Source organism: Macaca nemestrina, chromosome 7 (genome assembly GCF_043159975.1).
Source record: "Macaca nemestrina isolate mMacNem1 chromosome 7, mMacNem.hap1, whole genome shotgun sequence".
Lineage (NCBI taxonomy): Eukaryota > Metazoa > Chordata > Mammalia > Primates > Cercopithecidae > Macaca > Macaca nemestrina.
In genome coordinates, this window is record NC_092131.1 from 9373067 (window position 1) to 9397206 (window position 24140).

The 24140-nt window shown below is 41.5% G+C and overlaps 1 long non-coding RNA gene across 1 annotated transcript; it reads left to right on the top strand.

Moving 5' to 3' along the window:
• The first annotated feature begins 670 nt into the window (after positions 1 to 670).
• Positions 671 to 23140, top strand: LOC105467440 (uncharacterized). Its single transcript, XR_011625331.1, has 4 exons — positions 671 to 772; positions 3596 to 3750; positions 4063 to 4177; positions 23075 to 23140. It is a non-coding gene; the product is annotated as an uncharacterized lncRNA (long non-coding RNA).
• Positions 23141 to 24140: the final 1000 nt, after the last annotated feature.

A 24140-nucleotide genomic window follows, 5' to 3' on the forward strand; every position in this document is an offset into this window, starting at 1 on the left:
AGAAATGTCTATTCAGGTCCTTTGCCCATTTTTAAAATTAGGTTATTTATTTTTTAATAAATAATTGATTTGTGTGAGTTCCTTATATATTTATGTTATTAACCCCTTATTAGATATATGGTTCATAAGTATTTTCTACCAACCCATAGGTTGTCTTTTTATTTGGTTAATTTTTTTTTTTCTGGCAGAAGCTTTTTGGTTTGAGGTAATACCACTTGATTACTTTGCTTTCTATTTTTCACTGGCTGAACTGGTGCTCAAGTTTGAACTTCTTTGTTTCTTCCTTGAAAATTAGATTTAAAATTCCAGCTCCTACCAATGAGCTTTAACTTACGGAAATGATCGATTTTTAATAGTAAAAATTGTATAGTCCTCACTTAAGCTATAGACAGGGTAGATGCCATTATTATCTTCATTTAATGATGACTAAACTGAGATGTATAGACTCAAAGGAATTGACCCCAAAGCCACATGACTATGATTAAGTAATGTCTTTTGAACTCAAGTCCAGTGCTACTTTCTAAGATCCACTTTGGAACAACAAAATACTAAGAGATCAACATTTTATGGATGTGTTGATTCTGAACAGACTCTAGCTTTATGACAGACACATTTTTTAATGTGCTTCTCTATTGTTGCTCAACATGAATTAGCCTACAGGTCACAGTTAGTTCATAATGACTTTAACAGCCAAGTTGGTGGCCTCAGAGGACCTGAGCCAAGGCGGGTGGAAGTTGATCGTTTAACCAGCTCTCCAGCAATTTTAAGCCATGTAAGTCAGAGTGGGGAATATATCACCCTGCTCTTGGGGCAGTTCGACATTCAGTAAATCAGCTCAACTTGTTCATTTCTCTTGGTTCTGTTCTTACGAGTTTTTAAAAATAATAGTCAACATTTTTACTTTAAAACAGACAGTGCTCTGGCCAGGCTCGGTGGCTCATGCCTGTAATCCCAGCACTTTGGGAGGCCAAGGTGGGCGGATCACGAGGTCAGGAGATCCAGATCATCCTGGCTAACATGATGAAACCCCGTCTCCACTGAAAATACAAAAAAATTAGCTGGGCACGGTGGCGGGCGCCTGTAGTCCCAGCTACTCAGGAGGCCGAGGCAGGAGAATGGCATGAACCCAGGAGGCGGAGGTTGCAGTGAGCCGAGATCGCGCCACTACACTCTAGCCTGGGTGACAAAGCAAGACTCCATCTTAAAACAAAAAACAAAAAACAAAAAACAAAAAACAAAACAAAACAAAAAAAACCAGACCGTGCTCCAACCATGGAACTTTGGTCTTTCTGAAAAATCTAGACTCTCCAATTCAATGAAGGCAAAAATGTATGTGCCCAAAGGGTATCATCAAGACTGTTTGACCTTGAGAAAGTTACTGGACTCTAAGTCCAGTTTATGTTTATCGCTTGGGTCTTGGGGGAGGGGCCTGAAATTTAGGTGTGAGTTTATGCTTATTAAAACTCGGGACTCTCAAGGCCCACTATGCTGCAGCACTGGAAATAAAATGAGAAATGATATCGTGTTAAGAAGCCCTACTCCTGGCCAGGCATGGTGGCTTACACCTGTAATACCAGCACTTTGGAAGGTTGAGGCAGGTGGATCACCTGAGATCAAGACCAGCCTGGCCAACATGGTGAAACCCTATCTCTACTAAAAATTCAAAAATTAGCTGAGTGTAGTGATGCACACCTCTAATTCCAGTACCTGGGAGGCTGAGGCAGGAGAATAGCTTAAACCTGCGAGGCGGAGGTTGCAGTGGGCTGAGATTGTGCCACTGCACTGCAGCCTGGGCAATAAGAGTGAAACTTTGTCCGAAAAAAAAAAAAAAAAAAGCCTACTGAGCACAGGGACAGTGCAATGACTAAACTATTAAATCATGAGTACCAAAGAACACAGCAAGCAGCAACAAGAATTTTCTGTTTCCTCCCACCAACTTATTTAAGTTAACCTTCTCAAGTAAGAGCACCCAATAAAGTGATCTTATTAATGTTTCAAAAATATTTTTAAATGGCATTTATAGATTGTGTTGATGATTTACTTTGCCATTTAAATGAAGAAAGGGCATTTCTGTTATGACATTGTATAGGTGGTGATTCTCATGTGAAATGAAAATATTCTACTTCTAGATCACACCCTTGTTTATGGAAATGTTTAGAGTCTTTCAGTAAAGTTTGACCAAAATGGATTGAGAATTATTACTCCTTTTAGACAAATAATGTACTTAACTATAGTATAAATAAAAATGGGATACCCATAATGAAATACCCAACTGAAGTGCCAATCACTTAAGCATTTTGTTTTATTTTATTTTTTGAGACAGGATCTGACTCTGTCTCCCAGGCTGGAGTTCAGTGTCACCATCACGACTCACCACAACCTCTGCCTCTTGGGTTTTAAAGATTTCCTACCTCAGCCTCCCAAGCAGCTGGTACCACACCACTATGCCAGGCTAAATTTTTTTGGTATTTTTTGTAGAGATGGGATTTGGCTATGTTGCCCAGCCTGCTGTCGAACTCCTGGGCTCAAGTAATCCTCCTGCCTCAGCCTCTCAAAGTGCTGGGATTACAGGTGTGAGCCACTGCACCCAGCTTAAGCATTTTATTTTTAATGCACTTGTCTTTGCAACAATATAAATATTAGTTAAACTCATATGCACATGTGTTCTCTCCTCTTAATACTAATTTTCATTTTCCTGTACTTTTTAAATTTGTCCCACAAATATTTATTAAGCATCTACTATGTTGCAAGACGTGGGCTGGGCATTAGGTTTAAATTCACATGCATACTTATTCCAAGTATATACTTTTATTATCTACATTAATTAGTTTATGTCATTTGTAAGAATTTGACTATATTTCTACAGCATTCATATGTTGCATTTATTAATGTTGCCTGATAGTCACTGAGATCTGTCTAAATAATTCTATTGTTAGAAATTTAAGATTTTTCTCTAAATTATACACCTATTGTCATACTCATTGAATTTAAACATTTCTGATGATAGCGGGAGAAATCCTTGTTTGCTGGGTCTTTTTAAAACATCCATTTTATTCAACAAACATTCCCTGAGCAGTAACATGCCTTGTACTCAGTTTGGTGCAGGGAGACAGGAAGGGACAACTGGCAGAAGGCAGGAGACATGTCAATCAGTCACACAAGTACATGTAAAATCCAAGGTCCTGAGGGCCTACAAGGGCCATCCATGGTGCAATGGAGCCGAGAAAACGTGTTTCTGAGAAAGCGAATTAAGGGAAAGTTGTGGTATTAGATGCTGGATCCTACTTCTTTGACTTAACTTTAGAAGAATGAAATGGGGAAACTAGTAATGAAAAACACCATTTTTAGGTCTCAGATGGTCATTGTCTAACCCTCCGCCTGCCTGTAAATGTAGATGATGCATGGTGCAAATGATTTCTTTTTTTAAGCATTCATTGTATTATTTTTAAGCATTCATTGTACTTCAAAGCACAATTTGGCTAGATACTTTATTGGTTGAGTTAACACAACAAATACCATAAGTCCAGTAATTACTTAATTGTCTCCTCCATTATCAAGAAAGAAATGAATCATAAACCTTTTATTACTTTACCAGTGGACTACAGGAAGGATTAATCTCCCAGAGAGGCATTTTTCATCTTTACCTGGTGCCGGCTCCTGCCCTGCCCTCATCCTACCGTCCTGGGCTTCCTGCTTAATGCTCTGCGGTGGTCTCCGTTAGGATCAGGATGTCTTGAACTTATCAGCAAGGTTTGGCAACTGATGATAAATCTCTGCAGCCTTCAGTGTCTTGGCAATTACTCTCTTTCCTTTGTTGGGAAGAGGATTAAACAGAGACAGTGGTTATACAGAGCCCTTCAGCACCATGCCCCTTGCCTTGTTGTGAGCTGGGAGTGTGGGCTATTTCTCTGGGCACCCGGGGGCAAGAACAAGGCTTTAGAAATACCACTGTGTAGCTGACAAACTGTGCTTGAAAAGAAGGGCTCTTCTCTGGCAAGCTACAGCTATGACCTGTGTATTGATTTTCCAAGTATGATGCCTTAGGTTTATTGTCTCCTACAGGTTGACTAACGTAGCCAAATACCAAGAGCCTGTGTGACAAGAAATCCAGATAAAAGAAGGCATCATCAGTGACAACCTTGTGCTGTTTTTAAAGCCTTTTCTCACAACCACATGGGTGGGTCTCTCGTCACTCTTTGTTCCTCATGCTCCTCCTCTTCTCCATCCACTCACCATTTATCAGCACTCGGGACAGCATGACGTGGTATGGCTTCTCAAGTCCAGGACCTGGGTTAGGACTCGTGTTATTGACTCAGGCGTGTTATTTAATCTTTCCCTCTGAGTCTCAGTTTTCTCAACCTCAGTGTAAGCCCAGTCATATCTATCTTATAGTAGAGGGACAGGGGTGTATGATCAGTCCCCATTTATGTGAGGTTCGCAAGGGCCTTGGACACAGGTACTCACAGATCTTCTCTACTCTGGCCTTTTTGTGCTCTTCCCATCTCCCCAGCACAATGGCTCTGTATGGCAATGGTTCACTGTTAGATGAACAATTATACTTTGTACAGGTGAAGGCAGCACATGTTTTTGAGCACCTCTTACACACCCAGCTCTTGTCTTGTCCCATGGGATACATTGGTGAACAAACAGAGGCCTCTGCCTGCTAGAGCTAACATGCTAATGAGGGATACGGACAACAAGCAATAGATACGGTAAATAAATAAATCATATAGGATGTTAGAAAGTGATAAAGGCTGTAATTTTTTTTTTAAAGAAGCATTGGGAGTGGGGAGTGAGGAGGGTCTCCATTTTATGCGGAGAGGTTGAGAAGACCTCATGAAGGAGACCTCTGCTCACTGCAGAGCAGGTACCTGCTGACTTCCCACTTCCCAGCATCCCTATAAAGGTGGGTTTTTATCCACAGTTTATAGGGACAGGAACTGAAGCTCAAATAAGTTAAATAATGTGCTTAATCCAGCTAGCAAGAGGCAGGCCAGTATTGAAATCTATGCTTTTAACCATGATTCTCAACTGCCACCTAATAAATTTAATGCATAATCTACTCTTTATTAGCTCTGTGATTGGTACTTAGGGGCTGAATAGGTTTAAGAAGTGGCCACATGGCCTCCTAAAAGCTAAAATCTCAATAACTGTAAAAAAATTAACCTTAGCGGCCATAGATGTTCTGGGACAGAAATTCATGGAGGAAGCAGAATTAAAAAGCAATTGGAGCAGAAATCAGAAGTGGGCTGACATGTAATTGCTTGTTCAATGCTCTGTCCTGTTAGAAACTTTTCTGGGCGGGGGTGTGTTGCCAGTGATAGACTGCCTCTATCACTGTCCAGCACACAATATACATTTGTTAAACAAATTTAACACTGACAATGTGTTTGGAAGTTCACAATGAGCCTTAGTATATTTAAAACTCCCTGAATGACATAGGCATGGGCAAGGACTTCATGTCTAAAACACCAAAAGCAATGGCAACAAAAGCCAAAATTGACAAATGGGATTTAATTAAACTAAAGAGCTTCTGCACAGCAAAAGAAACTACCATCAGAGTGAACAGGCAACCTACAGAATGGGAGAAAATTTTTGCAATCTGACTCATCTGACAAAGGGCTAATATCCAGAATCTACAAAGAACTCAAACAAATTTACAAGAAAAAAACAAACAATCCCATCAAAAAGTGGGCAAAGGATATGAACAGACACTTCTCAAAAGAAGATATTTATTCAGCCAACAGACACATGAAAAAATGCTCATCATCACTGGCCATCAGAGAATTGCAAATCAAAACCACAATGAGATACCATCTCACACCAGTTAGAATGGCGATCATTAAAAAGTCAGGAAACAACAGGTGCTGGAGAAGATGTGGAGAAATAGGAGCACTCTTACACTGTTGGTGGGACTGTAAACTAGTTCAACCATTGTGGAAGACAGTGTGGTGATTCCTCAAGGATCTAGAACTAAAATTACCATTTGACCCAGCCATCCAATTACTGGGTATATACCCAAAGGATTATAAATCATGCTGCTATAAAGACACACGCACACATATGTTTATTGTGGCACTATTCACAATAGCAAAGACTTGGAACCAACCCAAATGTCCATCAATGATAGACTGGACTAAGAAAATGTCGCACATATACACCATGGAATACTATGCAGCCATAAAAAAAGGATAAGTTCGTGTCCTTTGTAGGGACATGGATGAAGCTGGAAACCATCATTCTCAGCAAACTATCCCAAGGACAAAAAACCAAACACTGCATGTTCTCACTCATAGGTGGGAATCGAACAATGAGAATACTTGGACACAGGAAGGGGAACATCACACACCGGGGCCTGTTGTGAGGTTGGGGAAGTGGGGAGGGATAGTATTAGGAGATATACCTATGTGAATGATGAGTTAATGGGTACAGCACACCAACATGGCACATGTATACATATGTAACAAACCTGCATGTTGTGCACATGTACCCTAGAACATAAAGTGTATATATATATAAAAAAACCTCCCTGATTGCCAACAACAAAGAAATTGGCTTAACTTTGTTTAAGCTGCCATTTTCCAAACTTGTTTGAGTGAACTCTTCTTCTGTGAATTCATCATGAAACTAATATTCTAAAAAAAAAAAATAAGCTTAGGAAAATACAGCTCTAGAGAAACAGAAATTTCTATAAAATTTACTATAAAAATAAATGTATTTGAGTGTTCATTAACACTATTATGTCTTGTGTTAACATAAATACATAATAGGTATAAGGAGGATCTTAGTTAGAATTAGGAATAAAAGTTGGATTCAGGAGCCTGAGGTTTAATCTTGATGTAACCATTTCCATCTTTGTGACCTTGGGCTTGTCACTTAACTTCTTCTGAGATTAAAATTTCTCACCTGGAAAATTTTATAGGGAAAGTAAATGCTATAAAGGATAGAGATACTTCTGAGAATGTGACTTGCATGCAGAGACTTTCAATAAGTACAATTTGCATGTAAATTTATGATACCCTTCTGCTTAGAAATTGCTTCTGTGACACTCAAGAATGTAAGTTTTCAATGTCCTTCCTCAAGGGAGCTGGAAAAGATGTTTCTTTTTTTTAATGCCAAAAGCAATAACTTTCTAGCCCCCCAAATAAGTAAAACATTTAGGAGATAGAACTCTGTATTACTGTAGGTTGTCCCCCATCAATTACCCAAGATAACATTTGAGCTGCCCCAAACATGTACCAATGTCCTTGGTACAAGGAAAAAGAGAAGAACATGACGTTGTTGAACATCTGATAGAAGGTCCATAAATGTGACCATAATCTATTGGATGGCATACAATAGGTAATGGTCCCATTTACGGACCTGAGGAAACCTGATTCTTCTATTTTTACATGCTGTGAAACAAAGTGACTTATTTTCAATCAGAATAGATACAAAAAACAAACATGCAAATATATGTATTTATCTAAGTATCTGGCCCTTGTCATCAATATAATTATCCTTTTGCATTACAGAGGAGATGAGGTGTCTGTCCCCAGTTTTCTTTTCTGTAAGGAGAATGCTTTTAACTTGAAAAAAGAAATGTGATTTCTGATAATATCACTGTCTAGGTTGGATAATGAAAGTTTTCTTTTAGTCAATATGAACATGCATACATTACCTTCAAATACCTTCAGATTCTGTGCTTTTAGAGTACAATACTACAATGCTATTCCAAAAAGGAAAAGATGGTTTGACTGCAACATTCTTGATCCTGTTCCCTCGGAAAGAATTTCAAATGGACAGGTTGGAACCACTCAGAAAATACAAGAGTTGGCTCATCCCCAAGCTCATCCTCAGGCAAACTTCTTCACAACTTTAGTTCCAGCTCACGTCTCTTGCCCTGTAAAGCCTGCCCAGACCCATCCATGCAAAGCTGGCCACTTATCCTTGTGTTCAGACATTTTTCTTCTATCTACCTTCATTGTGGTAGTTCACCCTTGTCTTAGTCCATCTAGCTGCTATAGCTATAACAAAGCAAGTCAAAACCCAATAAAGTATAGTCCATGAAATCTTAAGGCTTGAAAGTAACCCTCTTTAACTGAATGCTCTGCCTTCCAGGTTTCCTGGAGCAGAGGCCTCTTCTTCTGGGCCCATTGGGATGGTGGTCCTGCCCCCACAGCTTTTCCAGGCTGGGGCTGGGTCCCCAAGGTTCCAGCTGGCCCTGACCCATAGTTTTGGGTGGCATCAGCCCCACATGTGTTCTGTGCCTTGGGCCCACCCAGCAGCCATTTACTGCCTGGCCCTGAGGCTCTTCAGGGCTGGAATTCTGAGCCTGCAGCTCTGCAGGAGGCCCCACATTGAAATCTAGTGGAGGCAACTGTTCCCCCATGACTTTGCTGAACACAGCTCACACCTTACCAGGGCCCTACAGAGCCACACAGGGATCCATCAGTGTTGCACCTGAGGTGGCTGAGGAACAGTGCAGGGCAGTGTACCCTGAGACCCCACAGACACCAGCAGCCCCTTCTTCAAAACTGTTCTGCCTCCAGGGCCTTTACATTCTGGGCCTGTGATGGAGGGCCGCCCTGATGGTTTCTGAACGGCCTTCAGGGTCTTTCTTCCATAGTCTTCAACAATAGCTTCTGACTCAAGAAGATAAGGAGATAACTGACTAATCTCCTTATCACAGGTACCTTGGCTACCCCAGAAAGTTCTCTCCTGAATAGACTTTCTCATTTTTCCAATACACAGTCTGAAAAGTTTTCAAATCTTTGAGTTCTGCTTCCCTTTTGGTTAACAATTCATTTAAATCATTTCTCTCTTCTCATATTTTTACTGTAAATTATCAGGAGAAACCAGGCAATTTCTTCAACACTTTGTTTAGAAATTTCATCCTTCATGATCTGCGCAGCAAACCACCATGGCACACATTTATCTACATAACAAACCTGCACATCCTCCACATGCACCCCTGAAGTTAAAATAAAAATGGAAAAAAAAAGAAATTTCTTTCATCAAATATCCAATTTCATTATTCCTAAGTTCTACCTTTCAAAAAGCACTTGAATACAAACACAATTCAGCCAAGTTATTTGCCACTTTATAAGAATTATTATTTTCCTACATTGTCCAATAACATGTTTCTCATTTCTACTGGAGACTTTATCAGGATGGCTTGTACTATCCGTAGTTCTACCAATATTCTGTTCAGGACTACTTGGATATTCTCTAAGATTGAGACTTTCTTTGTAACTCTCTTCTCCTTTTCCTTATATCTCACCAGCATCACCTTTGAAGGTCATTTATGGCAATGTAAACTTTTCCTAGTATGCACCTCAAAACTCTTCTAGCCTCTAATTATCACCTAGTTTCAAAGCTACTTCCACAATTTTAGGTTTTTGTTTCAACAGTATAATATTCCCAGGACTAATTCTATCTTAGTCCATTCTGGCTGATTCTATATTGGCATACATTAGGTGGCCTATATACAACACAGGAATGTATTGCTCACAGCTGTGGAGGCTGAGAAGTCCAACATCAAGACACCAGCAGATTTGGTGTCTTGTATGAACCTGCTTCCTAGCTCATAGATGTCTTCTGACTGTGTCTTTACATGGTGTATGGGGTGAGGGACATTTCTGGATCTTCCTTCATAAGGGCACTCATCCCATTTATGAGGACTCCACTCTCATGACCTAATCACTTCTCAAAGGCCCCCATCTCCAAATAGCATCCCACTGTGGATCAGGGCTCAACATGAATCTGGGGGTCACACAAACATTCATTCTATGACAATCTTTTTTGCTGAGATCTTGAACATCTCTTCCTTCCTGCTCTGAACTTTCCATCAGAGCAAGGACTATTTCTGACCCACCTCTGTATCCCTCCATCCCTTGTTCCTGGAATGCTGCCTGGCATAGACGAGGAGTGAGCTGTGAAATCCAGGGTCCTGATGCACACTCCAAGGTCTACCAGCTCTGCACCCCAAACAGATTATTATTGTCTTTTTTTTTTTTTTTGGCTTCCTCAATTACAAAAATCAGAATAATACCAGTATCTTCCACATAGGGTTGTGGTGAGAATCAGATGCAATAGTGTATAAAATGTTAGAGGAAATTCTTGCTGCATGTCGGTGAAAAGAAAGTACTATCTCTGTTGGGAGAGAGCTTAAAAAACTTTCTTCCATATTCAGAAATGTCTATAGTGCATTTGTGGTCCAGGGATTTGAAGTTTTTTCAAAAAGTACATTTGTTTGAGTGTTCAGAAATAAACAAGGGAGGATCCACCTCACCATGTGCTGTCTGCATGGCTGTGGAGTTGGGGGAGTTGATAGCATAATGAGCCCCATGGCAGGGCAGTGGTTCATGAACCAAACCATGATAAAGGCCTATCAACTGTCACGGCTGTACCCCCCAAAAAGTTAACATATATATACAATACATATATATATATATATATATATATTTTTTTTTTTTTTTTTGCTTTGGAATCAAAGGGGCCATGGATGAAGAAATCTGCAGAAATTATCTAAGGCCGCTTCAACTGAAGCATTTATTATTCAACACCTCACTCATTGCCCTGATTATAAATATTTAATCACTCAACAACTGTAAGTGGTTGAGTCTTCCAGGAGGACCTGCAAGCATTAAGGGGAAAGTAGGTGGGGAGTCGCGGGGAGCAAGAGATGAATATGACAACGTGGGGCCACAGAGCTGTGTCTAGGTGATGTAGGGCCGAGAGAGGAGGCAGGAAGGACACTGCTGAGCCGGACTTTGAAAGCAGGTTACCAAGGGCCTGGACACTATTTCGTTCTTTATTTATCCACTGGAGTTCAAAAGCCACTCCCCATCCTCCACTGCTCCACAGCCACTGTCAAAGGGCGCCCCTGGAAAGCAGGCAGAAAATGTTCTTAATAAAAGAATCCCTAGCAATGAGAGGTGCCCTCCTTGCTCATGCCTTTTGTCTGTTCCCTTCTCTCTTTGTCTGAAACACACACACACACACACACACACCCCGTCAACAAGCTTGGCAAGCTTGGGGGTCTATCAATAATTCATGAGCAGCATTGCATCAACCCCCCAGGCCAGGAGAGGGAATGGGGAGAAGAGTTTGTATTACCTCTGAGCCTTGCAGAGGTCATGTCTGTGATTGGTTCTTGAGAGATGACTCCCTAAGTGCAAATGTGTGTGTGTGTGTGTGTGTGTGTGTGTTTGCCCAGATAGTGTAAGTGGCACACACTCATAAACAAATAACACTAACCAAGGTGTGACGGGTTGAATTGTGTGCTTTCCAAAAACATTCATGCAGTCCTCACCCAGAGCCCCTCGGATTATTATCATATTCGGAAAAAGGGTGGCTACAGATGTAATTAGTTCAGATGAATTATACTGGAGTAAGGTGAGGCCCTTATCCAATTTGCCTCTGGTGTCTTTATAAAACAGGGAAATTTGGAAACAGAGAGAACCCCATATGGAGATGAAGGCAGAGATCAGGTGATGCTGTGACAAACCAAGGAAGGACAAAGATTGCCAGCTGTACTAGTGTCTTCTCATGCTGCTAATAAAGACATACCTGAGACTGGGTAATTTATAAAAGAAAAAGGCTTAATTGACTCACAACTCCACAAGACTGGGGAGGCCTCACCATCATGGTGGAAGACCAGGGGACATCTTACATCGCAGCAGGCAAGAGAGAGCTTGTGCAGGGGAACTCTCCTTTATAAAGCCATCAGATCTCATGAGGTTTATTCACTATCAGGAAAACAGCATGGGAAAGACCCACCCTCATGATTCGATTACCTTCCACAGGGGGCCTCCATGTGGGAATTGTGAGAGCTACAATTCAGGATGAGATTTGGGTGGGGACACAGCCAAACCATATCACCAGAGCTACAATTCAGGATGAGATTTGGGTGGGGACACAGCCAAACCATCTCACCAGCAACCACCAGAAGCCAGGAGAGAGGCAGGGAACAGGTTCTCCCTCACAGCTGCAGAAGGAACCAACCCACTGGATACCTTAATCACGGAGCCCCAGTCTCTAGAACTGTAAGACAATACATTTACATTGTTTAAACTCTCTAGTTTGTAGTACTTGGTTAAGCAACACTAGCAAACGAACACACCAAAGCAGGTGTATTGGGAAAGTTACCTCCCAGAACCTTGGCGATGCCATCCTGCAAGGAGACACTCTCTAGCTATTTTGCCTCTGGTTCCTCTACCTCACTGTGTCTTCACTTCAAGACTTTATGGGCCAAGAAAAGGGCTATGACTGAACTGCAGAGTGGGCCTGCTGTATTAGAGTTCTCCAGGGAAACAGAAACAGTAGGAGATACGTATACAAATGTGAGTGGGTGTGAATATATAGAAAGAGAGAGTGGGAGGGAGTAGTGGGAGAGGGACGGAGGGAGGGACATTATAAGAAACTGGTTCTCAGGATCATGGAGGTAGGCAAGTCCCAAGATCTGCAGAGTGAGCTGGCAAACTGGAGACCCAGGAACGCTGAGGGTGGAGCTCCTGACCAGTGATCACTAGTCTTGAGACCCAGGAATAGCTGATGTTTACCTGCCCAGTGATCACTAGTCTTGAGACCCAGGAATAGCTGATGTTTAGCTTGAGTCCGGAGATGAAGGTGTTTCTAACTGTTTCTAACATTTAAATTAGCAGACAGAGTAAAGAGGATCTCCCTCCCTCAAGTAGGTTGATCTCATACAATCAGTTGAAGGCCAATATAGAACAAAAAGCCTGACCTCTGAAAGTAAAAGAGGATGTCTGAAGTCTAAGTGCCTTCAAACAGTCAAACATGGCAGCACCATTCATAATAGCCAAAAGGTGGAAGTAAGCTAGGTATCCATTGATGGATGTATGGATAAGCAAAATGGGGTCTATCCGTACAATGGAATATTATTCAGCATTAAAAGAGAGGGACATCCTGTCACACGCTACCACTTGAACCTTAAGTACATTATGTTTAATGAAATAAGCCACTTGTACAATGGCAAAAACGGCATGATTTCACTTACATGAGTTACATAGAGCAGTCAAATTCATAAAGAGAAAATGGTGGTTGCCAGGATTGGGAGGAGTGAGGAATGAGTTGTTGTTGTTTAATGGAGACAGAGTTTTGGTTTGGAAAGAAAAGAGATCAGGAGACGGATGGTGTGATAATGGCACAGTGAGGTGAATGTCCTCAATACTACTGAACTGTACACTTAAAAATGGTTAACATGCTAAGTTTTATGTTACATGTATTTTACCACAAGTTTTAAAAAATTAAAGGCTATTGTGTATCTTGCAGAACTGTTGGGAGGTCTGAAAGAATTAGGTTCTGTGTTAAGTTTCCAGAACTGGCCTGACGGGAAACAGCAACTGCAGCCTCTGCTGCTGGTGCCTTTGCCTTATGGGGACCGTGAAGCCGATTCTCTCACTATGAGGCCACTCTTGCACCAGACACTCAACCCTTAGAGCAGCTTCCTTCTCTGATGCCTAGTGTCAGCCAGCAGCCAAAGTGCACTGGGTATGATACTGCTCTATACACATTGCTTGCTTCCTGTCTTGGCACCCCGGGGCACGTCTGCAGGAATACGTTCGAAGTCTGCACCCTGGCTGTAGCGAAGGCAGAGGAAGGAAATATCCTGGGTTGTACTTCAGAAACCAAGCTCACAGCAGGCCAGGCATTTCTCCCCAAAGAGCAAGAGTATCTAAAAGTCACTGAGCAAACAGAAAAAGGGGAGCTGTCCAAAACAAACACCTCCCTTGCTTGTTTGTTATTAGGATAAAAAACAATGCTCAGTAGGTAACTATCACCACGCGCAACATGGAGAAATCCAGCAATGTATGAGTGCAATTGTTTTTATTGTTGTTGCAATAATGTTACGATCCCTTTTATTGCTAGTGTAATATACTCTATTCTAGTAGATCTTAATGATTGTTAATAAAATATTAATGTATTTTACTTATTTTTTCATATATTTTACTGCAAATATGCACTGATTCTTATCACGTGCAATCGTTAGTCTAATGATTGACCTCCCAAGAGAGTAACCTTTAGTCTATGATTAAATACAGGTTTCAGGAGGTAGAAGCGGAGGCTGCAAAAGTCCAGCCACTGCATATTGGAGATCACTGGAGGGGAAAATCATGCGAAAATTGTCCTTTTTTTTTTTTTTTTTTTTTTTATTCTATGAGAGGCATATTGCTGTCAGACAAAATGAGAAGCATGCATGATTTGGAGCAGTGGAGCAGTATCCTCATAACCACGCTGTTTTTCTAAGTTATCGTCTTCTTGTCTACAGAATTGGTTAATCACGTTCAGTGCTCATTTGATGGGCTTTGCAGTATTCCACTCTCCTTACTCCCCAAAGCTCTTGTCTCTCTTTTTCTCTTCCCCAAAGCTCTTATCTTTCTTTCTTTCCTTCTGCCAACCTCTACTCTAATGCTGTGTTGGCATTTCTCCTTTGTCATTTAGAGTTACAGTGCACAATTCAGCCATTTCTAAACTTCCTAAAACTTTAAAAATATGTCTGAAGTAATAAAGGCTGCCTATCATTTGACAGTCTTATGAAGTTATTCCCTATTTGTTTCCTGCCACTATTGGTTGGAAAGAAAGAAGAAAAGAAAGAAAGAAAAAAATACTTGCAGTTACATAAAGCATTGTTAATTTTACAGTGTACTTAAATACGAAAATGATGGAGTTTGGGGTTATTCTAATTTCCCTTAATAATTTATGATTCCAATTAAGACATAATAAATTTTTCCACTCTCAATCCCTAGAGGAGGAATACACACCTTTAAAAGTAATAGAGTGTTGCAAAACAATCTTCTGATGCCAAATGGAAACTTCCAAATCTCCAGCTGGAAGATGAGTGGAAAATGTACCTGTTCTGTTTAGAAGCATTTAAATCCCAAGAAAAAGAGGTCTTTGGATTTGCTCCTCCACCCCATGAATTGAACAGGATACCTTTGAAGATAAAACTTACATATTATCATATTTTGGAAGTAGTGTCCTTTTTCATTTTTTGAAATTTCCTTTAAGAAGGTTAGAAAGCCTGTCTTCACTAATGTTGAGACTTCCTGAAGGAAGCCAATGGGTTTTGGAGAGCTTCCCTGGGGGCATAATGAGACTTCTGTCATTTGTTTACCAATGGATATCTCAAATGTATATGGTGCATTTGTGGTAAGAAACCAAAGATACCTGGAGTATGATTTTCCTGCCTTTCCATTCATGAGGTACACAGTAAGGATTTACACAGGCATGCTTGGATTCTTGCACCTACATACATCCTGTAGAGATAGTCATAATATCATTTCCCATGCCTGCTAGGTGCCCTGGAGAAGAAAAACCATCACTAAAATAAAAATGTTTAACTATTTTTATTTTTATTTTTATTTTTTTATTTTTTTATTTTTGAGACGGAGTCTCAGGCTGTTGCCCAGGCTGGAGTGCAGTGGTGCGATCTCGGCTCACTGCAAGCTCCGCCTCCTGGGTTCACGCCATTCTCCTGCCTCAGCCTCCTGAGTAGCTAGGACTACAGGCGCCCGCCACCGTGCCCGGCTAATTTTTTGTATTTTTAGTAGAGACGGGGTTTCACTGTGGTCTTGATCTCCTGACCTTGTGATCCGCCCGCCTCGGCCTCCCAAAGTGCTGGGATTACAGGCTTGAGCCACCGCGCCTGGCCTATTTTTATTTTTGATGTTACAATATCATATTTGCAACATTTTATCAAAATATAACATTACTCAAACATGCCTCTCTATTTAAGAGCTGGACAATGGCCAGTCCCCCTTCTTGTTGGCCAACCTTCTACTGACTCTCCAGAGATTATTTCTGAATTTCTCAATTAAAATAAAAAATACTCATATCATTTGTAAAACGAATTTGCAAGTCTTGCGAAAGATGTAGGATTTCATAAAGTTGACACAAGTGTTGGAAGAATGGCTCAAATTACATCTAAAGACACTGATTAATAAGTATCTGGGAAGAAAGATAAGTCAATAGTCTCATTACAGACTTACTGTTACAGGATCTGTGGGATGTCAATTTTCTGACTGGAAACCTCCGTGACCACGGTGCCTTTGCCCACTCCTTGTCTGCATCCAAGAAGAATGAGGTATGCGGACAAGTGAAAAGTGAACAAGACAAAGATGAGCTATATTGAGAGCTGCAACAGCTCAGAAGAGACCTGCAGTGGATAGCTCCTCTCTGTAGACAGGTCATGCATGGAGTGTTCAGTTCTCAGCAGAGAGGAGGCCCTGGAGAGGGTGTCTCCGTTCTGCTAGTCAGTTGTCTCTGCAGCTCTCAGCAGAGAAGGTAACTCCTCTCTGTAGCTGGTTGTCCCATCATCTCCAGCTATCGGCAGAGTGTTCCTCTCTGCAGCTGGTCATTCCATTGTCTCTCTACTCTCTTCCTCCTCTGGCCATCCTCTCCTGTGCTCTGACTAAGCCTGGGGCTTTTATGAACCCCAGAGGAGAAGAAGTGCTTGCAACTGGCCCATGGGTGGCTATGGGCAGGCCTGGAAGAGGCACCATGAGTCCCCACTCTAGTCAGCAGGACCTCCCTGATCTGAAGGTGGGGCCTTACTGGAGACCAGCCCCCTTCCACCCAAGAATCAATCTGCCTCCAGCTGCCCTTCATGGCCCTTGGGGCTCGGCCCCGACCCCTGCTCCAAGACTGGAGCAGGTGCCCTGAGCGGAGAGAGGCCAGGCAGCAGGAGCAGACCCCCGCGCCTGCAGGAATGGGTGGGAGGGTCCTTCCTGGGACCCCCGAGGGTGTAGGCTGCAGAGACACTGGGGTTCTGTGCCTGGGAGAGCAGCTGCAACTGCACCTGGGAGCTCCAAACCACCAACTCAGAAGGAGCGGGCTCCCGCTTGTCCTGAGATCTTGCCTGCTCCATGAAGCTGGAGGCCCAGGTCTGCAGCTGCAGGTTGGGCAGTTGCAGCTGCATTCAGGAGAGCAGATCCTGCCCCCTACCCCAAGAGCACAGGGAGGCTCCGATCCACAGCCACAGTCTGGGTGGCTTTAGCCCTGCCCAGGAGGGTAGGGCTCTTTCCTGCTCCTTAGAGCAGGAATCCCAGGTCTGCACTGTGGTTGGGGTGCCTGCAGCTGCACCCAGGGAGCTCCTGCCCCAACTCAGATGGGGCAGGGCTCCCACTGGCTATATGGAGTGTGCAGCCCCAGCCCTGCCTCCCTGCTGCATCCTGCAGCCACTGCCATCATTACCATATGATATTTTTCTCCAGAGTAGTTGTCACCATACATTAGATTCTATTTATTTATGCTTTGGCCCTGTTACAATGGATGTTTCATGACAGCTGACATCTTTGTCTTTTTTTGTTCTCTGATGAATTTCAAGCACCTAGCAGTGTGCTATGGAACATAGTAGATGTAGATGTTCTAGCAATATTTATTCATCCAATTAGTGAATGTCTTTCTTTCCCTTCTAGGATGTTAGTGAGGGTGAGGGCTTGGTCTGTTTGTTGTTGTTGTTACTGTTGCTGTTACTCCTATACCCCAGGTCATTGAAAAATGCCCGATTCACAATAGGCACTCCATAGACAGCTGCTAAATAAATTACAACACATGCTTCCAATGAACAAGGTTTGAGTGAAAAAGAATTGAGAGACTCTTGGGAAAATTAATACAAATCTTGAATATTTTTGTTAAAAAAAATTTCTTTGTGAACAGTTTACAAATGTGAAATATCATATAAAACTTGTTGTATCATGCTATCAATCAATTCTATAATTAAATAATTGCAAAACAAATCACCATGTTTACTCTTTGCTCACTTAAAAATTTATTCAGATTTATAATTATAAACTACATGTGTGTATGAATATATACCTGTAATGCATAATACATTTATTTTCATAATGATATTTTTATTTCTTCAAGATAAATTGCCAACTAAACTTAGTTTATTCCACTATTGACTATGAAATTGTTATCTCTGTTTTCAAATAGATGACTTTAAATGTCTTATTGCCAGTGCCAACTCACCCTAAGCCAACTCGGAATTTCTTTTATATTTAATTTTATATCCTGCATTGGCCACCTATATTATACATGTCTACTGCCATATCATTTTACTAAAACTCTTCACAACCAAAGTTAGCTGCAAAATATTTTATTTTTCAGATGTAAAAAGTTTTCTTAAACTATCTTCAATTTAAAAATATTTCGTTTCCAACTTTATGCTCTAAATCACATTGCCATGAGACTTCTATGCACAGATTGTGATTTTCTCTTTTTGTCTCTCTCATCTCAGATGATTTCCTTGAGAGTCAAAGAATACATATATTTAAGACTTTTAACACGTTCGCCAAATTGCTTTCCAGAAGGGTGACACCTAGTATATTGCCATCGCTAATGCACGAGAATGTTTGTTCCATTGAAACCTATCATTTTACTCATTAATTTCATAGGCTTAAAATAGTTGCTCATTGTTTAAATTTCTATCTTACTGCTGATGAATGAATTTGATCTTTCCTCCATCACTCAGTGGTTACTCTGTTGTATTTAATCTTTTGTCTGAGGTTCTGCCTACCTAATCTTTCCCATTTGAGGTAATCCATATTCAAATCCTGGCTTTTGCACTTAATATCGACTTGACATTAGAAGTCACTTAAGCTCTATGAGTTTCCATTTTCTCACTTATTAAATGGGAAAATCCACTTCATTTATTTATTTATTTTTTCTGTCTTGTGTGTTTTTTTTTAAATTTATTTATTATTATTATACTTTAAGTTGTAGGGTACATGTGCATAACGTGCAGGTTTGTTACATATGTATACTTGTGCCATGTTGGTGTGCTGCACCCATCAAATCCACTTTAAATGGAAAATCTGATTTCTTTCTTTGTTGTATAGACTCATTATCCACAGCAGGAGGGTTCAAATTTGATATAAAGTAAGAAAGTCATTCTTAGACTACCCTTACCTTACATCCCAGAGTAATCATTTGAAACTTCCTTCCCACTTCATGCTCCCTTGATGAACTCCTCACAGTTCTCAGGAAAGGATGGCATCACTTTCGCTTGGCCCCAAGTCTGTATACATGCACTTCCCTCTGTCTGAACTGACCTGCTGTGCCCTCCATTCTTTGCTTGGATAACTTTTCTTCATTCTTCAAACTCAAGTGAGGATTTTCCTCTTCCTATTGGTACGCCACTTCTGTGTATTCCATTCTAGGTTAGGTGTCCCACTTCTCTGTTCCCAAAGGACTTTTGCAGAGATGCACAACCCCCACCCCCCACATCCTTGTTATTGCACTCTGTAGAAATTGATCACGTCTACTACTTGCTACCAGATCGGGGGCTCTTGCAGGGGTAAGGATTGTTTCGGTATCTGAGTCCTATATCTTGCAAAAGGATCCTCAATACATTTTGTAGTAAATAAATAGATTAGTTGAGTCTCCTATGAGTCTACTTAAAGAAGATTATGAGATACAACAGGAAATTCAGTTTTCCAATGCCTTGATAAGCAGGAGATTACCATACTGTGGTGCAGTTTTTGTCACTGAAGGATCAAACCATCTACCAGTCATGGATCCACTCCCCTCCCCAGCTTGGTAAATGTTTGTGATCCAGGGCTCCTGGTGCTTCATTCTAACCTGGGGAAGTTCCTTGGTGCCAAGAATAGGCAAGCACAGAAGCCTGGGACGCAGGTCCTGCCAACAGAACTAATTGCACAGCAACATTCTTTGGCAATTCCACAAAGAACGTCAGGACTGTCAAAGGTATGGACAGAGAGGCAGTGCCTACGTGCCTGCCGGGGGGTGGGTGTTTATACCCTTAGGATGCCAGGAGGCAGGGAGCTGGCAGAAGGTGCCTTTGCCTTCTTTTACTCATTAGACTCATAAACTGTGCTCATGCACAAACTTCCTCAGGCACATCTCATCAGTTAGGGGAGCAAATCCGGGCTGCAAGGGGAAGTCTCGGGAGCCACCCAAAAGCTGTTCCTTCAGGGCAAGTTCCTTGCGTCAGCTTGAGTTTGGACCTTGCCCTGTGTAATATATGCTCTGTTCTGAGGAACAAAAGCCATTTTAGACACAGCATCCAACCCTTTGGGGGCTCAAAACCTGGAAAACAGCCTGAGAGTGCGGGTGGGGAAATAGGAGAGTCTCCAGCAGACTCATCCATGAGATCACCAAAGCAGGGAATGAGGTCCTCATGGGCCCTCCACATTCCACCAAAGGACCACTCTGTGTGTTGATACAAAGGGACTGGAAAACCCAGAACTCCAACCAGTGTCTCCTGAACCCTGCTTCAAACAAAGGAAAGACTCAGCTACTACGTCCTGGGCACTGTCACACCTATGCCATCCTGTCCTCACAACACCTCGCCATGTGGGTACCATCCCAATCAGTTGTTCAGGAAGAGAAACCTGAGATCTGGTGAATGATCTCTCTCTCTGTAACGCCACTCTGTGAATGGATTCTGGAGCTCTATTCCATTCAGATCTAGATGATTCAAACATGTCCTCTCTAGATCACTGCCCCCACCCACCCACAACTGACTGTGGACTTTCAGGGAGCAGCAGAATCACCTCAAGTGTCAGCCCAAACAGAGTCACTGCTGAGCCCAGCCTGATCAGTCAAACTTCAGCCAATCTGAAGCTTCCTGAGAATAAATTATTATTGTTTGTGCCAAGATAATAATAATACAAATTCAATGTGTGAACTTTGCTTGACACTTAATTCAAACAAACCTACTGGAAAAAGTATACATATTTTTGAGACAATGGAGAAAACCAAACAGGAGTTATATTGCGTGAACGACCTAGTCCGTGATATTAAAGAATTTGTTGTTAATACTGATAACTGTGACACTATTCTGCGAGTTTGTGAGTGTGTGTATTTTCTCTTTGCTGTTAGAAATGCACACTGAAGAAGTATGCCAGGTAAATAAAATGGTACAATAGCTGAGACATGCTTTGAAATATTCCAACATAAGAAAAAAAAATGGGAAGAGGAAGAATGAAACAAGAATGACAAATTTTCCATAACTGTTAAAGCTGGGCAAAGCGCCCATGAGTACTTTTCTGCACGTCTGAAAATTTTCATGATTAAAAAAAATGTTAGGAGTATTATCTCTGAGAATTGGGAATTGGGTGACTTTTCGTTTTTCGTGCCTTTTAGGAATTTTCAAATTTGATACGGTAAACATGCATTCCATTGGTTATATTAAAAAAAATGCACATTCTCATTTCACATCTTGAATTTTCTAGATAGCCAATGCTTAATGCTGAATTTCTCTCATCCATTTGTATGAAAACTCTCTAAAATGTTTCACAAACCTTCCTGCTTTCTTTGAAAGATGAGATGGGAAAATATAAACTAAGCTTTTCTTTTTGACTGTGGCAGATTGCAAAAATGCCCTCGAGCTGCACTCTTCTTGATTCCAGACCTCTGCAACTTGACTTTTCATCTCCTCCCACCATGAGGTGGAGTCTGTTTCTCATTCCCTTGATAAATGTTGGGCCAGCCTGTGATTTGCCCTTAGAATATGGCAGAAGAGAAGATGGGCCAGTTCAGGTCTAGGCTTTTCAGACTTTCTTTCTCCCTCTCCCTACCATTGCCAGGCGAACATGCCCAGGTTAGCCTGCTGGAGCAAGAGAAACCACTCAAAGTATAACCATGCTGTCCTAGTTGAGACCATCTTGAGGACAGGTCATGACCTATACCCTCCAGATGGGCAAAGATTTATGCCCAAGCCCAACTGAGAGAAACCAGCCCAGCTGCATGCCCAGAACTGCCCAGTGCCAGGAGACCCCTGAAAAATACTCATTGCTTATTACTGTGTGCCACTGGGGTTTGTGATTATTTGTTATGTAGAATTATTATGTCAGCAGATAGAAGATACAATGTTTCTGAGTCCAGTTTTATGAAAATAAACCATGGCACCTGCTGAAGTGAAATGGCAGCATTGAGGAATGGAGGTACATCTGCCTCTGCCCTGAAGAAACCCATTGTCCGGTGCTTTGGAACTTTGTTCTTTTAAACAAATATTGGGCAAGCTTTTACTATGACCAAGGTACTGTGCAATGCAGTGCTAGGAGTTCAGGTTTACAGTCCCAGTTTCGGGGACCCACACTTAGCCAAAGTCATTCATTCTTTTGTCCCTTTCTGCGGGACAAAGACATAGCTGACCTCTTGTGCTTTGGATGGGGCTGTACTGGGGGCCTTACACAGCTGCTTAGTTTTAGGAGCAGCACATACCTGCTTTAAGGCTGAGAATGTTTTTTCACAGGCTGAGAAATCCCTCACTACATTAAATCCATTAAATGATGCTGAAGATCCGCCTTCTTTCCAACAAATCCCTAGAGTTTCAGGCAGGAACTATCTCATGCAATTAAGGAGATAGAATCAAACAAGATATTTACTACAGATTTTTTTTTTTTTGCACACACAGACGTAATGAATTAAAAACTCTGAACAATAGAAAAACCAGAACAGCTATCTATAAATCTATTCTAGAGAAATAAAAGTACAAGCTATACAATTTAATCTTAAGTGCTTTTTTTATTAATGAAATCAAGCACTGTCAAATATTCATGTACATTAAATTTCTTATAATTAAAATGCTGACATATGCTTAAAATAACAATATTCGAAAGAAATGATGAGATCTGTGATGCCAATTCAAAATGATGGTGTTTTCACTCCTGACTTATGCTAGACCACCAATCTGGGTACAAATTACAGTTTTTGAAAACTGATTTTATAAGTCAGTTCAATTCTGTTGAGCAAATATGTTTTCAGTGCCTATTCTATGCCAGAAAGTATCAAGCTAGAAAGAAGACACTTAACTGCTATCAAAAATTCAACTGGTTAATGATCTTGCAATGCCCTCCCATACCAATAACCCCAAGAATATGTATAAGCCTAGAAAGGAGACAGCCCAGCCTGGGAGAGATCTTCATTTGTGGGCGTAGGTAGAGTGGTAGGGGGTGCTTTTTGGACTCAGTCTTAAAAGATGAGAAAGAGTTAACCAAGTGAAGGAATATAGATGAAGGCTGACCTTAATAGAAAAGGGTTTCTTATTTTTATTTATTTTTATTTTTATTTATTTATTTATTATTATATTTTTTTTTAGGTGGAGTCCTGCTCTGTCACCCAGGTTGGAGTGCAGTGGCATGATGTTTGCTCACCACAACCTTGGCCTCCTGGGTTCAAGTGATTCTCCTGCCTCAGCCTCCTGAGTAGCTGGAATTACAGGCACGTGCCACCAGGCCCAGCTAATTTTTATATTTTTTAGTAGAGACAGCATTTTGCCATGTTAGTCAGGCTGGCCTCAAACTCTTGACCTCATGACCCACCCACCTCGGCCTCCCAAAGTGCTGGAATTACAGGCGTGAGCCACTGTGCCTGGCTAGGAGAGTTTTATCTCTGGTTCACAAACGGGCGTGCCAAGGCTGGCAGGAGTTGGAGTCAATCGGGCATGTTCACATTACAAGGGGCAGCACTTGGGATTTGAATGCAGGGCTATCTGATTTGGAAGTCCACAGACTTTCTGTTACAGTTACCATCTTTCTTCCAGGAATTATCTCCCCTCCTTGCTGGAGAGGTGAGTGGCATGGAGCTCCTGATAACTTTCTGTGTGTGAGTATGAAAAAGCATCTTTCCATGTCAACAGCAAAGTGGACTGGAAAACAAAATGGCTGATTACTTTGGTTGAAAGTCAAGCATGATTCTGAAACATATCTGACGTGCTTAGAGTCAACAAGCCTGCAGTATGAATGACTTCACATATACACATTTTATCATTCTGAAGTCTGGCTAATGCTCTATCTCATCCATGAAGCTATCCACACTGGTCCTGAATCATTCCAGCAAAACTACATTTGTACTCATATTTGACAATAACTGCTTACCAAAGGGGCTCTAATTCATCCAGTGTCTTCCTACTTCCTCAACATCATCTTCCACAACTGGTTGCTCATTTGCTAAGCTCTGACCAAGCTGGTCTTCTTTTCCTTCTTCCAGCCTGCCAATCTGTTGGCCACACTAGTGGTTTGGCATTTGCTAACCCTCTGCTTAGTGTAAACTCCCCACCCTCTTCTCACCATGATCTTTGGATGCCTGACTCCTTCTCACCATGTAGGTTTCAGGTTAATGTTACCTCCTCAGTAAAGCCTTTTCTGATCATTCAATCTAAACTT